The following is a 15323-nucleotide window of genomic DNA, read 5'->3' on the forward strand; positions in this document are numbered from 1 at the left end:
GTGACAGCTGATTTTATTTTAGTCTCTCCGCCCACTTGCAAAAGATGGGCCTGAGGTATTTTTTTAGAGAGTGAGGCCTCCATGCCTCCAATGTCAAGTCCTCAGAAAATCCATTTGGAAATACTTCCTGTGACTCCCCTGCAGACGGTTGCTTACCAATAAATCAGGTCACCCTGGTTTCATCATCACATCTTCCATCAGAGTGCACTGCGTACTCCAGCAGCTGCTGCCGCCTGTCATGATACGCCAAATTATGCACATACAAATCCACAACAAATACTCTGAGAATCTCTCATTATTCACTGCTCCTGATAATCCCAAAGCTGTACAAAGTGGATGTCAGGCAGGTGCAAATTCAAGTGACAGTAAATGTGTGGGCCATGTGATGTGCTCTGCAGTTGGCCTGAAATGGGGTCAGTGATGTAATGCTGTGTGTCGGCGAGAGGAGGGTTAAGGGGGGCTGTAAATATGACAAGAGACACCTCAGAGTGTGGACGGGCGAGCCAGGTCGCCTTGCTTGGACTAGTCTCAGACGGTGGCGCCAGCCTGACTCTGGTATCTCACTGAGAGTTTGGGGGACCAGACATATATGCCACGCATCAAACAACCCTGTTCATACACAGCCTGTGTAACTTATATCTTCACTTCCAAAGTTCACCTGCTTTAAAGACATTCCTGCTCTGAACAGACCACAGTTTTTCTGATCAAGTCCTAATGCCTCACTAACATAAAGCTTAAAGTTTGTACTTTAATATCCCAAACGTTAAATCCTAAAATATATATGAGGGAACATTTGAGTGTTTCAGGGTCTCATGTTCTTTTCATGATGACCCTGATTTATTCAGCTTGAAGCCGGTCCTCTGTGATCCATAGCAGAGTTAAGTCAAGCAGTGAGGGTGAAGAGAAAGGGAAGATATTAAACCCTTGCTGTCATACTCACACGTAACACACAGAAGGATAGGATACTATAGAATTTTAAATATTAACAGACACAAGTAAAAAAAGACCAGTTTAGTCTTTAGAAGTATAAAGTCAGATATTTTTAGCTACAGCACCTTTTGCCTCTGATCTGGCTGCAGCTTAACTCTATTCTGTAAATAGATAAATGAGTGTTTCTTCAGTTGTGTGTTTCTGCATTGTAAACTAAATATGGGATAATTGTTTTGGAGGCAATGCTATGAACACAGCAAAGAGTAAGAAAGAAACTTTATCAGTGGATTGGATGCAGTCCTCATTGGTGCAATGGTCAGCTCTGTAGAAAGTGGTCTACATTGAAAATCAGAGAAAACAAATCTCCACATCATTGGAGGTACATTCATATTCTTTCATGTCCTTAAGCAAGGCACTAAACCCTTGGACGCTCCTTCCCAACAACAAATGGCTCCCAGCCAACCAGCACAAGTGTCTGGTGGAGAGAATTAAAAGTGTGAATTTGTAAACCTCTCCACTCTCGCGACGACTCGCCTGGGCTGCTGCTGTAAATATCTTTGAGCTCTTTGTCACAGCGCCTGATTAAATAAGTGAGAAGCCCAGAGGAGAGGGACTGTGAGTTGTTTATGTAACATAATTTAATTAGATCTCTGAAGAAACAAAAGAAATGTCACGTTCACAAAAGTTGACGGACATTTCTGCCTGATGTGCTTCAATGATGCCAAAACTGGAAATAAATATGGTTTTGATGTGACAGTGTAAAGCCACATATGTGTATCTGCTTACAATGCAAACACAAGTACCATACAGTGCCATCATTTGAGGATCCGTCACTGATTGAAATTGTACACATAAATCACAATCCTAACACATTTACCACACTAATAACACTTATTCATTCTACAGTTAAAGTGAACCATAGCAGTCGCCCTGTTTCATCACCCTTCTACTACATAGCATTCTATATGTAAAGGAATTTTATATGCATTTCTTATGTACTGTCTAGTTTCATTCAAAACTTGCAAGTATTTCACTGTTTCTGCAAATTCTGTTGAAATATTGCCAGCAGTGTTTTCATTTTGATCCTCTCCCCCCAGTAGAGTCTTGCTGTATTTCACATCAGTGAGCACTGCATGTGGACCACAGGCAGATAGCGTCACAGGATGCATGACAATGAGGCACATCTCGGCCAGATGCCATTAGAAAGTGAGGTTGCGAATTACAAGAATTCCTGCCCACGTACAAAAATATGTTTTATTTGTAAGCAGATTATTTATTTGCATTTAGAGAGATCAATGTGCCTCAAAAAGCATAAAATAAAGAATCATTGCTCAACATAAACCCCTTATAATAATATTAACCTCTGTGTTTCTTATTGATTTAGATGTGTCTAAATTTATTTTATTTATTTTTTTCCTCTCTCTTTTGATCATCTCATGTGGAGGGGTATAATACGTTATGTATGAGCTGTGACGAAGAATGCAGACCTACAAGTCTAACAGATGATGTCAGGTGTGAGAGGCCAGTGATATGCTGTATTTTAAGAGCGCCTGTACACTGTGGCGTCATGCAGAGTGGCTTCTTTAAGCTCCTCATAGTCCCTGCTCTGTGTGCGGTAGTCTGTTCTGCACACACAGTATCATCCTGTTTGTTTTTTTTTTAACCACAGGCCACCTGGTAGTACTGATGTGAGCCACACACATGGCCACAAACACACCAGTTGATGAAATGATAATTTTTTTGAAGGAAGGTATTTTTTTTAAAGAAAATGGAGGTTGGAAAACAATCTTTATGCTTTAAATCAGCTGATTCCACCCTCCAGATTGTACGTTTCTATCCAACAGATTGAATAAAAGGGCTGCAATTTTAGAGCAGAGCCAGGGTAAAATAATGTAACGGTGTGTGACATGCTTTGTTGATTGGTATAAACTCCATTACTGTAGACAAAAATGGACAAAAATAAAAGGAAGCTATTTGTTCATTATCAGGGAGGCCATTATCTTTGACAAGCTGCATCTCCTGCGGCCCACTGAAAACATTACAAGACTTAATTGTAGCAGGTACACAGTACACCCACCAGCCTGCTCTGTGCTGTGTCCTCAGAGACACAGAAGAATGGCTAGAAACATCTGAAACACTGTCTTCCTTTGTCTTCACTCACCAAAGCACGGTCTGCAGCCTGTTAGCAGATCCGCAAGACTGCAATGACACAGGAGGAGTTAATACTAAATCAACACCGCACTAACATAATCACAATGACAATGCTGAGTAAGCAGGATGTTTAGTCATGACCGCCTTAGTTGCTAATTAGCACAATCTGCGGATGTGGCTGATGGGAACGTAATTAGTTTTACAAGAACAAAACCAAGTATTGGTGATGCAGTTTGATAAGTACAGTAATCACTGAAGTTAGTATAACTCAACTTAAAGGGCTGTCGCTACAAACTGTATGGTAATCCATTGGGCAATGAGGTACATTACCCTCAACGTGATTTTAAAATCAATGCATTTATTGCAGTTTTTTTTTTTCAAAATCAATAAATCTGCTGGTTATTTCCTCTTTGAATTGTGATTAATTGCTCAGTGTGGGAGGCATTGCATGTTTCAGTGAGGGTTCTGTGTGCTGGTGCTGTGGTTTCCTCCCACACCAAAGTATATCATCAGTGCTAAATTGGCTGTAGGTGTGGATGGATGTTTGTTTCTTTCTCAGTCTTTTTATGTCAACCAGTGTGACCCAGAATAGGATACATACAGAGCAAAGGAAACATATGTGATTGTTTGGCTTCTTTGTTGATTTTCTGTCAACTAATTATTGCAGCTCTGTATTGATTACGATGCTGTGCGCACTTCATCTGCTGGTACCTTACTTCTACTATTATTGTTACAGACTAAGATGTTTTTTTTTTACTGTGCAATGGTTGCCATAGAATCCGTGGATAAGCAGCACATGCTTTTCAAGAGACACAAATTAAAAACAGCAGCTTAATACTTTCATTTAGTGCTGTTGCACTTAAGACATTAATTACTGTAATGAGCAGCAATAAATTAAATATTCACAAGGAGCAGTGAATCAGAGGTTGAAAAGCTTTTTTTTTCATTTCACTGCACAAAACACTCTGAAAGTTGTGGAGAAAGGACAATTATGGGAAATGTACAACTTTCATATACCTTCAGTACAGACATGATGTGTTCCACCGCCTGCATTTTTATCAACAGAAAGAAACACCCACAGCAAGAGCAGAAAATCCTAACTGCCATGGACACAGCACTGTTTCATAGCTAATATGCACACTTCTTTATCTTGTGTGTAAATGCTCCTAGGGGGCAGCAGAAAGGCAGCCATGAGGATATATAGTGCTTAGCTGCTAATCGTCACCACAGGGTTCAGCACTACCTCTTCTTTGGTTTTCAAATTGTTTGCAAATTAAGTAACACCCTTGAGGTTCTTCTCCTGCTGCTTCGTTGGAAAATTAGGTAGAACAAGTCTGAAATGGAGGCAGCACCATCCTCAGCTTGGAACCTGCAGCAAGGAACCCACTCACACAAAGCTAAACCCTCACATCAAAACACTCTATGGGCTCAAGTTAAATTCATGTTGAGAGAGGAAATGCTAAACAGGCATCTGAAAGACAAATCTGAAAGCAGAGATCCTCAGGAGGCTTTATGCACCACATCAGAAAAGTCTTTAAACTATCTGAGCTCACTTTTTAAATTGACACTGTGATCTCATATCTCTCCCACTACAACTCAAAAATAATGCAGGTGTCATTGCTTGGGGCATAAATACAGAAAATCTTTTCTCTAGCTGTCATGCCAACATGCCTATTTTTGATATTTTAGTGTGCCGTGCACAGATTAGATGTTCATTTTGGACCTGAAGTAGTTTACAGTATTTAGAAGGCATTTAAAGTCTCCCAGACTCTATGTTTGTCCCTGATATATTTAGTTTGGTGTTGGGTCACTGGCTGCTGTTGAAAGAAGGTGGTTTCCAGCATGATCACTGAAGATAAACAGCACAGCCAAAAATACCAAAAACATAAATGAAAAATGATCAAACTGTGTGTATAATTAACATTCATGTAAGCAGATTACCTCTATGATGCAATCACAGCGTTTGAACATTGTAAATCATGTTAGCCCAATTAGATGCAGCTTAGTAATGTCAATAATGTATAGGGAGCTACTTAATACTGTGTATCACATACAGGATCCTTTATCCATATATATATATTTTTTTTCTTATTAAATACTAATATAGTGCCAGGACCCCTTAGAATAGAGAGAGAGAGAGAGAACTAAAGCATCATGTTTTGTGACATGTGTTATCAGAATATTATTATCTTTGCATAGATGGACATGGACAAAAGTGAAACATTGACTTCTAGATCTACTTTCATCTACGTATATCTATCTAAGTTGTTGTTAAGCTTAACTGTGCTTTTTTCATTGCCTTAGTTGATGTTAGCGTGACGTTCTGTTGTTACTTGCATTAACACACAATTAACCACCAACCGTGACACTACAACCAACCTGCAAATGAATCATAGGGAAATCTTACAGGATGCAAACGCTGCAGTAATGATGACAACAATAACAGATGACAGTAAGACAGCAAACAGTTAACCCCTAAAGGAAGTGTCTGATTTGTTAGCTATGCTCCACCTGCTAGTTTGACATTTGATGCAAGGCATCATTTCTGGCTTTTTTTTTTTTTTGCATGATCTGGCCATAATCAAAACAATTAAGAGTAAGCTTGAACAGACAGCGACTAAATCAATGGCCTTAAAGATGCTAAAATGCTGCACAGAGTAACTGCAGCATTTGTGAATTTGTCACACTGAGTGATCAATTTCACATTTCACCCATTGTTAGAAAATGACTGCATATTTAAACGACAGTCACGCAGAACACTGCAAAAGATTGGATAACATTGCAGACTAACAGACATTGTACTGTGAAAAGGAACATAAGCTCCAAGAGTCTACAGATTTGTCCCCATGGATTTACAGTTGTTATTGCCTACTGTCCATAACAGAACCAGACAGAGCTGCTGGTGTTTACGCCTCATAAGACACTGAAGACAGAGGGATTTCTGTGAAAGCTCCAATCTCTCACTCCCAGCTGTCCATAGCTGCATTGGAGGATACTGATGGACAGAATAGAAGTAGCTCATGTGTGAATCTGATTTATATTGCAGTGCTCCCTTCTCTTTCATCATTTCATGCATAATTGGCTCTATGTGTTTCCTTTCTTTTAAGTTTCTTTTTGGAGCCTCAAAATATGTACAATTTATTTAAAATTACTTTCTGTCAGACATAAATATGAATCTACAAGGAAAATAAAATTATATAAATATAATGCTGTATTTCCTCACTGTAGTGAATAGCAGCCAAATTGCCAATTATGGAGAAAATACATTTCTATATTGTGCCTTGCATGGCTGCTAACAGACTGCTTAATGCACTGCTTAACACTATGCGAATGCTGCAGTGTTACTCAGCCTGTCCAAACACTGTTGGTTTCTTGCATGTTGACACCAGAAGAATTCACACATTCATTAAAAAGCAGAAGACACAAGGCTGTCTGTAAAAAATAAACAGACAATTTATATTAGAATAAGCTCTCTGGTGCAAAGGCAAGAGTCTTGCCTCCAGCTGACTTTCAGATCTCCCACCACTGAGAACAAAAGCATTGTTTTAGAAAATCAGTGGGAGGGAGTCAGTTTCTGACCTGTGTGTGTGTGTGTAAGTGTTTTTGTTTTTCCAACCATAATGAAGGTTTTTGTGTGTATGTAACATTAATTGAGTGCGTTTGTCAATAAAACTGCACATTTCTTCATAACTGGAGCAAGGAGAAATTGCATGAAAGCTCAGCACTGCAACAGAAACATGCACACACACACACACACACACACATACGCATAAAAGCATGGGACACTGTGCTTGCTGTGGTTTTGAAATTCAAGATTTACTGTGGGGAGTCCCAGACTGCTGCAGTTCATTGTTGGGTCTCTTGAAGGACCGCCAATCAATATGACACTAAATTTGCAAAAGAAATATCCAAAAACTGGGAATTCACCGCTGAACGCTGTTGCAAAGAATCAGTGAGCTTTACAGCAGGACTAAAGGTCGAACAGGAGCATTGAAAGGTTTGCATTTCTGCATTTTTCATCCACATGGTAACATTGATCTAGCCCTGAGGCCGATGTACATGGCCACAAAGCAAATCAAGGACAGTTAGACTGAGGTAGAGGAGTGACCGGCTGCTCCGGACTTTAATCCGGGTGTTTGGGGTTTATGCCTGTTGTTTTTTGACTTGACTTGTGGTCTGGTGTAAAGATCACAATTTGGCCTTAAACATCTGACGAGCTTCTCACTGCATCAAGCTTCTTCTGCAATATCTTGGTTACCATGGTGACGTGTCCTAATCTGATGCAACAACTGATTCGACTCTGTGGTCTTGATAAACAAAGGACATCAGTGCTGTCGGACTTTGGCTCAGTTCAGGTCATGGATACAATAATTTAATAAATTTGATTTAATAAAGTCATTTATTCAATGCACAATTAAAAAAAACAGTATTTAATTAACCCTTACTATACGGATTGCAGATTTAGACATGATATTTCACTTTTTGAAGGCTTCTCACAGATCACCTTTTAGTATCATTCCTTCACCATGGCAACTCAATCTTACTGACAGGGACATCTTTTGAAGTTAATCTTGTCATTTGCAAATGTCCCAATTAACACAAAAATATAAAACAGCAAAACACACACACACACAGATCTCAGATATCAGGACGGCAGTGAAAATTGAGGCATTTTAAATATTTCAGCATGTTTGGAATTGAAACTGAAATACTGTATAATGATCATCATTCATAAGCCAGGGAAAAGCCTCAATAACTAAAAGCTTTAATAACCACAGATGCAGCTGTAACACAAATTACTGATAATTTTAACCTTTCATTTAGAGGTAGAGTGAAAGTATACCATGATGAATACAACCGCTTCATGACAGACACTCAATCACAGCAAACGAAAGTACATGCTAATTCTCACCATAATTAGATCTCTAAAAGAGGATTATAAAGCATTAACAATTAAGTGGCCTGGTTTCATTGGAGGATTACTCTTTAGAGTGATTTAAAATACACAATATTTTGACTGTGCTGTCCTCTTCTGCTCCACACATCCCCCAACAAGCTGCAGGAAAAAACTTTCTTGAATATGTGCTTCTCTTTTTTTTTTTTTTTTTGCAGAGAAGCAACATCATTAAAATGGAATGGCAGCTATGTGTTTCCTATGTACATGGCTCCTAACTGCCTCCACCCACTGCTGTCCGTCAATTAGGGCATCAAGTTTCTGTAAAATAATCACCTAAAACTTCTCCCTGAACCTCACAAGACTTTGCTTCCTAACCTGTGAAGCTCGGTGTTACCTAGGAGATACAGAAAAAAGGAGGAGAAAGGGAGTCTGAAAAATCCTCACATGCATAACTAACAAACAACAACCCAGGTGCATAAATGCTTACAAGCTGTGGTAACACGGCTGAAAGCTGTTCAAGGACGAACATTTCATCCTAGTTGAATGTCCACATGCCTTTCTTGGACAATATGTGAGGGTCAGACAATCAATTTGCGGAAAAAAGCATCACCAACATTCATAGCAACAGGACATATATTTAGCCCCTGCTTGTCCTATGACTTAGTCATGCCTGACACCCAATCTCGGCACCAATAGCCACGACGGAAACTCAAAAAGAACCTAAAAATAACTGTCTCAAGTAACAAAAGGCTTAGCACTGTGACTCAATGATGGCTGAAGAACATTACTGTCAATGAAATGCTCAAAAATTACTTTTTCGTTTCAACTCTCTTGTTGCCTGAATGAGGACACATAGTAGATTCAATGATAAATGATATGAAATAAACAATTATAAAGGAAAAGTATGACACAACCACAGATATGTGAAGCTGAAGCCCCATTTTATATGTTAAAACCCTTATCATTGAACACTTGAACATAATTTATGGTCTCCTCACGTACATCACAGATGTCAAAGCTGCTTTTCACTGACAGTGTTGATCTCTATTTATCCTCCCTGAGTCTAGTCCTTTCTGCACTTGTCACTTCTTTCACATTCATCAGTCTCAGATCTATTTACAACATTATGTTCTTATTCATTTTTGTGCTACAAGCTTCGGCAAGGCCAAACAACTCCACACTCTTCTTCCTGTCGGTGTATTCAACTACACTCCACAATTTGGTTGAAGCCTACTTAGCTAGTCAGGCTCTGGCTTAGTATGCTGGCCTATACTCTTGAGTAGCATTGGTCTTGGACACTCCAAAACTGAACTGATTCCAGATTTTCGTAACAATATGTCTCCACAAGTTGTTGGCTAAGGCCTGAAGAGACTGCTGGGCTGTAAAATGGCTGCAAAATCCTGGGATACTTTTATTTGACAAGCTGTCCAAAGGGCTTTCTGAAGCCTCTGCAACAGTTTATGTGAGACCTCTGTGATATTATCCATAATGTCAGTTATCCATACCTCCTGCTTAACTTAATATGTTGACTTTTTTTGAACACATTCAACAATATTAGTGTCTACAAATAGTCCAAAGTAGTGCTTAACTAGAAGGTAATGTGAAACATGTAATTATTTTATCATTACCCAAAAATGCTAAATCAGTGATGACTTATCCTGCCCTTAATGGTGTACTTTGAATCTTGACCAAAACATGTTCCCTCACTCTACAAATAACATTATCCTGTCACCATTTTATTTGAAGGTGTACACAGTGATGATGGTAAGAAGTCCTTAACCAGTGGGAGCAAGCTTTCCTAATGGCTGCTCTTCATATTGCACTGCTCAGAATATTTAAGATGACCAATTAGACAACAGAAATGCATCAAACTGCAGAAAAAATAGCACTGCATGATCAATAGGGAATTACACAATCATTTCTATTGCTGTGAAACTGACACTGACATGAAAATGAAAACTCCACGCTGCTCTAAGCACTATACTTAGAGCACAGAGTTAAATTAAACAGGTCATCATCTGAGAATATGACCACTTCATTAAACTGCTAAACTCCAGGTTCAATTTCATAAATGCATTATAGCTGATATACAACACTCTGACTCTGATTTTAATTAATAGGGCGGTCATGGGACACTCCCATTAAAAGTAGGATAAAACTGAATCACACAGCAAATAGCAGAGACCTAATGGACTACGGGTAGAGTCAATGTGTCCAGCAGACTGTGAAAGTCTTTCATTCTTCTCTGCAGTGGTTGTTTGGGGCAAATTTAAAGATGCCCACAAGATCAATTTTTTCTCCCATCATCAATTAACCGACTGCCCATAGTGATTTATGTTAACCAATATTGTTTACTAAACACAAGTGCGCATTATGCAAAATGTATCATGCTTAATTAATCTTTGCTGCAGTGAGAGGGTCTTGTGGCGTAAGCACATTAAATCAAAAGTCACATCAGCTTGAACTAAAGTGGAGCTCATGAGAGATTAATAACAGAATCAGAAGATTTGCACTGGAGTCGTCTAATGAATATTTTATATGTGTCGTTTTAGAAGCACAGCGTGTTTATTGGGATTTAATGCATTTCAAGTCATTCATCTCGTTGTGGTAGACTAGAGTGAGACTGCCAGTGAAAATAGTGTCTGCATTAAGGTTTGTAATTGCCACTATTTAAAAAGAGCAAAACTGTGATCAAACTGCATCATCCAGAGAAAGAAGAAGAGAAATAAAATGTCTCCTGGTGGCTTCTGGAAGGGCTTACCAGCCATCTTGTGGTGAAAAATAGTTACTACAACATGAGTTTACATTTTCAGGGTTATGAAGGCTGGGGTGTCTTTTCCTGCATACTATCCTGCACATTATTCTGTATTTTTTATAAGAAGTCTGATCACTGAGCACTAAATGTGAAGAGCCTTTAGTTGCTGCTCACACACCATCAAACATTCATGAAATTGCAGGTTTTAGGCTAAAAAAATGTCTCCTGTTGCGGAGATGGCAGGTTTGCATATGTACCAGCTGTAATATCTCATGCCTGTTGCTGCAACAGTAGAGTGCATGTAAATGAGCTGCATGCATGATGCTGAAACAGTAATTCGCTGATCCTGTCTTTCTCACACACACACACACAGTGTTGTGTTCCTCCAGCACCTCTGGTTTTATTATTTATGTAGAAAATTGTGTGTGTTCTGTCTGATGAGCTGCGAGACCTGAAATATGTCAATCCTGGAGGCTAATATTCTACATGGCCCATTTGATATACATACTGGGTCTTTTCAAACTAAATGAGGATTTAGTATTATGTGCACTCTCATTTGTCATAGTCGTCATGAATAGTCTGTCATTCAAATTCATCAGCAGTGTTGGAATATGACATGTTTGGCTTCCTCATGCTGCTAATCATGAATTTCTGCGCTCTGCCAGACTGTCTTCCTCCATTAAAATCACTCATGTCGGACTGATTGTGCTCATTGTTCTTCTCACAGTGTAAAATTATAGGAACAATAGCCTGCAATGGGATGTTGCCACTACTCACTCTTTACAAAACTGAAGCTGTAATGTAGTGAAGCTTCATAAATACAAACAAAATGCAGGACTGGGAGCCCGAGAGGACACCAATGCCCTGTTAAGATTCACTACAAGATACTGTGGCTCAGTTTCTTTTTGGCCCTGATCCCCTATCCATCTCAGTTTGCATTTTTGCATGGCTGAGTCGATCATAATAAAGGCTGTCAGCTGGCACTGAATTCTCAATCAGTGCTGACTTATCAGGCTCAAACTACCCATAAACACAACATCACATGCTGGCAAGCACAGGAAACATCACGCAATTAGAACTTGGGCTACTGTCCTAAATGTTATTGACATCTAAACATTTTTAGTCAAGGTCAGAACAGTTAATATAGCATTTAATAATATTTTTTTTTATTTACATTGTGAGCACAATATCTGACCAAACTGGCTGCGACTTTATCTTAATAAACACACTTGCAGACTGAAACTGGAGTGAAAGACACAAAACAGAGGAGGTGTCAACCATCTCTCACTAAAAGCAAACTGTTCTTTCATCATCTGTAATCAATGTTAATATTAGTATTGATCAGTGCAAAAGAGAAAGACTAATATTGATGTCACATACCTACATGCTGATCCCCATTTGTAGGTCATTACTTAGATGTGTGCGTGCGTGTATGGGTGCTGGTGAGGAAGGGGACGGTAACCACAGACAAACTGCACGGTTCATCAGCTGATTGGACAGACTGTCTCTCTGTTACCATGGTGATGTTTTGTACTAATTGAGAGTGGCACAATTTGGGCTACCTGCTTAATTATACTCTCCTTTTAATGTGGAGAGACTTCCACAGCTGTGAGAGGCACTTCATACAGAGAGACTCTCTGCAGTGAGGTGCCAAAGAGGTTTGGAAAAGTGTCTATGAGAAACAACTCAAATATTGACTACGTCAGGGGCAGCAGCGTGTGTTTTCATTGATTGAAATGCTAAAATATTTCTCTCAGATGCCTTTAGGCTAATAAAGCTGCTACCTCCGAAATCATCAAAATCAAGAGATTTATTGCACAGGTGCGTTTCAGGCTGTCACCACCATTTCTCTAGCCGGAATTCCTCTCTGCTAATATATAGTGTTAATGCTGCCTGCAGTAAAGCAGGACTAAATGAGTGCATGCTATTGGTAATGTTTTACTCTGAGGCTTTGACAGCTGGCGATGACAGTGGAAATGACCTGAAGCTATTTTCACACACCTCGCACACAAAAACAGAGCAATAGTAATCATTGTTTGTACTCACACTTGGGGAAAGTGCACTTCAAAGTCTTCTCCTCCCAAAAGAAAAGACTCTTTAATCCAGATGTGTTTACAGTTCCCCGTAAGGTGATCGATTAGCAGCTGAGCTGGAGAGGGACTTGAGAGTGGCTGCTATTCACCCGGTCCATCTCTTGATTGAATTTCCATTGTGGTGCAATTGTATCACCAGGTGCTCTGACTGCAGGAGGGAGTGGACACAGGTCACCACACTCCACTGGGCTCTACTTTCTTTTGCAGCCTTTAGGGGCCTCAATCAGCAGCTCAATAAAGGTAGCGAATTGTCAGGTCATTCACAAAAGCTCTGTGGAGCTGCTACTATGAATATCAGGTGCCTCCGATCACATAAAACCCAAACAAGCACACATGTATCATATCATTTCATAGTAACACACAGACAGCATGATGAAACATGGAAATAAACAGCATCCTTTTTTCTTAAAATCATCTCAATTTTGTTGGTGATGTGTTGAAAAACTAAAAAATATATATTCCCGATAGATCCACAGAGACGTGTTGAATGAAGGACACCAGATATCCAGTGTTAACCTGAGAGGAATGCATAATTCACACTGGGCCAGAGCAGAGTGTCACATGCACCCAGGATCGTTGTCCATTCACAACCATCAGGTTACACTGCTGACTGACAGTTGATCACTTACAAAAGTGGAACATCAAATAACACATTTTACCTCTGATTTATTTTTTTCTCTTTGCACCATGTGCTAACATTTCAGACTCAATTCCCATTAGTACTAATAAGGATTCCAAAACAGTCATGTTGAAGTGAAGTGAAACGGTGTCACATCTCCAGTACAATTTACTAGCAGCTTATACTTTTTATTATGTCATTTAATAAAGGCTAATATTCCACAAATAATGAGCAGCAATGTTTGGTTTAGTAGAACCATACTTAATTTCGATTTGAGAAGTAATGAAACATTAAAAAGGAACATAAAAGCAATTATATGCAGAGCTATTATTGACTCTGTTGTACAATTATTATGTTTTAAAAGGCACATTTAGGTGTTTAAGATTAGAACATTAGGTTAATATTTACATATGAGACACAGCACCATAAATAACCCTGGATGTAATGAATCAAAAAGTCACAGTTTAATTCATCAAAACATGAGATAGTGTTACTGTGAGTTGTGTAAACACCTCACTGTGTTGTCCTTGTCCTTTATGCTCATAAAGTGGTGAGGCTGTGTTTGAGCTCCACCTTGTTATCAGCTGCATGCTTTGTAAATATCGTCTGCATAGTTGGACTTACTTGAGTTCTTTAGCACCATCTAGTGTGTTTTTGAGAGACATGTGGACACTCTCTCTAATCCTGTTGAATCAGGTCAGTGTGATTCAGACATGTGTGGAAGCAGGAGAGTAAATGAGATAATGGGCTGAGAGGATGGGCTTAGAAAAGTGAGTGGGTATGAAAGGGGAATAAGTACCAGCTGTTCATGCATGAGTGCTCTGACAGTGTACCATTTTATCTGAAGACATTCTGACTTCTGACAGCATGGAAAATGTGCAAAAAAAGTGACATTAATGACTTTAGCTGCTTCTGATTCAGCCTCACTGTCACACTGCTAAGGTGTACTTGGACACAATAGAGTGTCCCTGTTAGGCTATTAGGATTATAGTGGTTTTACTGTGACAAGTCACAATTAGTATAGTCTCTGTCAGACATCAGTAGCATGCACCATTGTTACCATGGTGTTAATATTATGGAACATCAATAATATCATATGTGTACTATAGCGCATGCCCTGGGTGAGTATATTTCCCTTTAGAGGGCACTATGATGTGCACTGTCACTTTAAAGGTAAATGACTGTTGGATGGATTTCAGGTAATTTGTGTTACCATTTATTATTGTTTAAAAAGTATTTGTCAAGAACAAAAATTAAAATATGTATAGTTCAATTACAAATATGCAGAACACAAGTATCTCATCATGGCAGCATGTAATCTTATTAAACACATGCATCATGCATTGACCAAAATCATAGTTTTGTTGTGCATATTTTTTATATGTTTGTACATATACAGCATCATTTACATATTTACATTTATGATAGTGTGTTTTCTTTGCATTTACATCATGTTTTACATTATACAATCAAAGTATTACGTGGGGTAAAAAGATTTTCGACCTGCCTGAGCCTAAAGAACAGCTGCAGTTTGACATTATGGCCACAAGATGGCGCTGTGCTTTACTGATTTATTTTCCCTGAAACCTTAGAAAAGTCACGCTGAGGACAGCAGAATATTTTATTTATTATAACAAACAAGTGTAGCTCTTCTGTCACATCCAACTCTCACCTGTCAGATACCTTTGCACGTGTGGCTGAATTTACTTGCACAACCCAGCAGGGACTAATTAAGCTTGAAAAGCACTGGACTGTATAGGTGTTTGCAGACAGATGTCTCTTAATTTGATCAGGTTTCTTAACATGTATGGTGTGGTTTAAAGCTCTAATTATTCTGCAGTAATACAGCACATTGAAGAAGGATGTTATACATGTTGC

This window comes from Parambassis ranga, chromosome 21 (assembly GCF_900634625.1).
Source record: "Parambassis ranga chromosome 21, fParRan2.1, whole genome shotgun sequence".
In the NCBI taxonomy this organism is placed as follows: domain Eukaryota; kingdom Metazoa; phylum Chordata; class Actinopteri; family Ambassidae; genus Parambassis; species Parambassis ranga.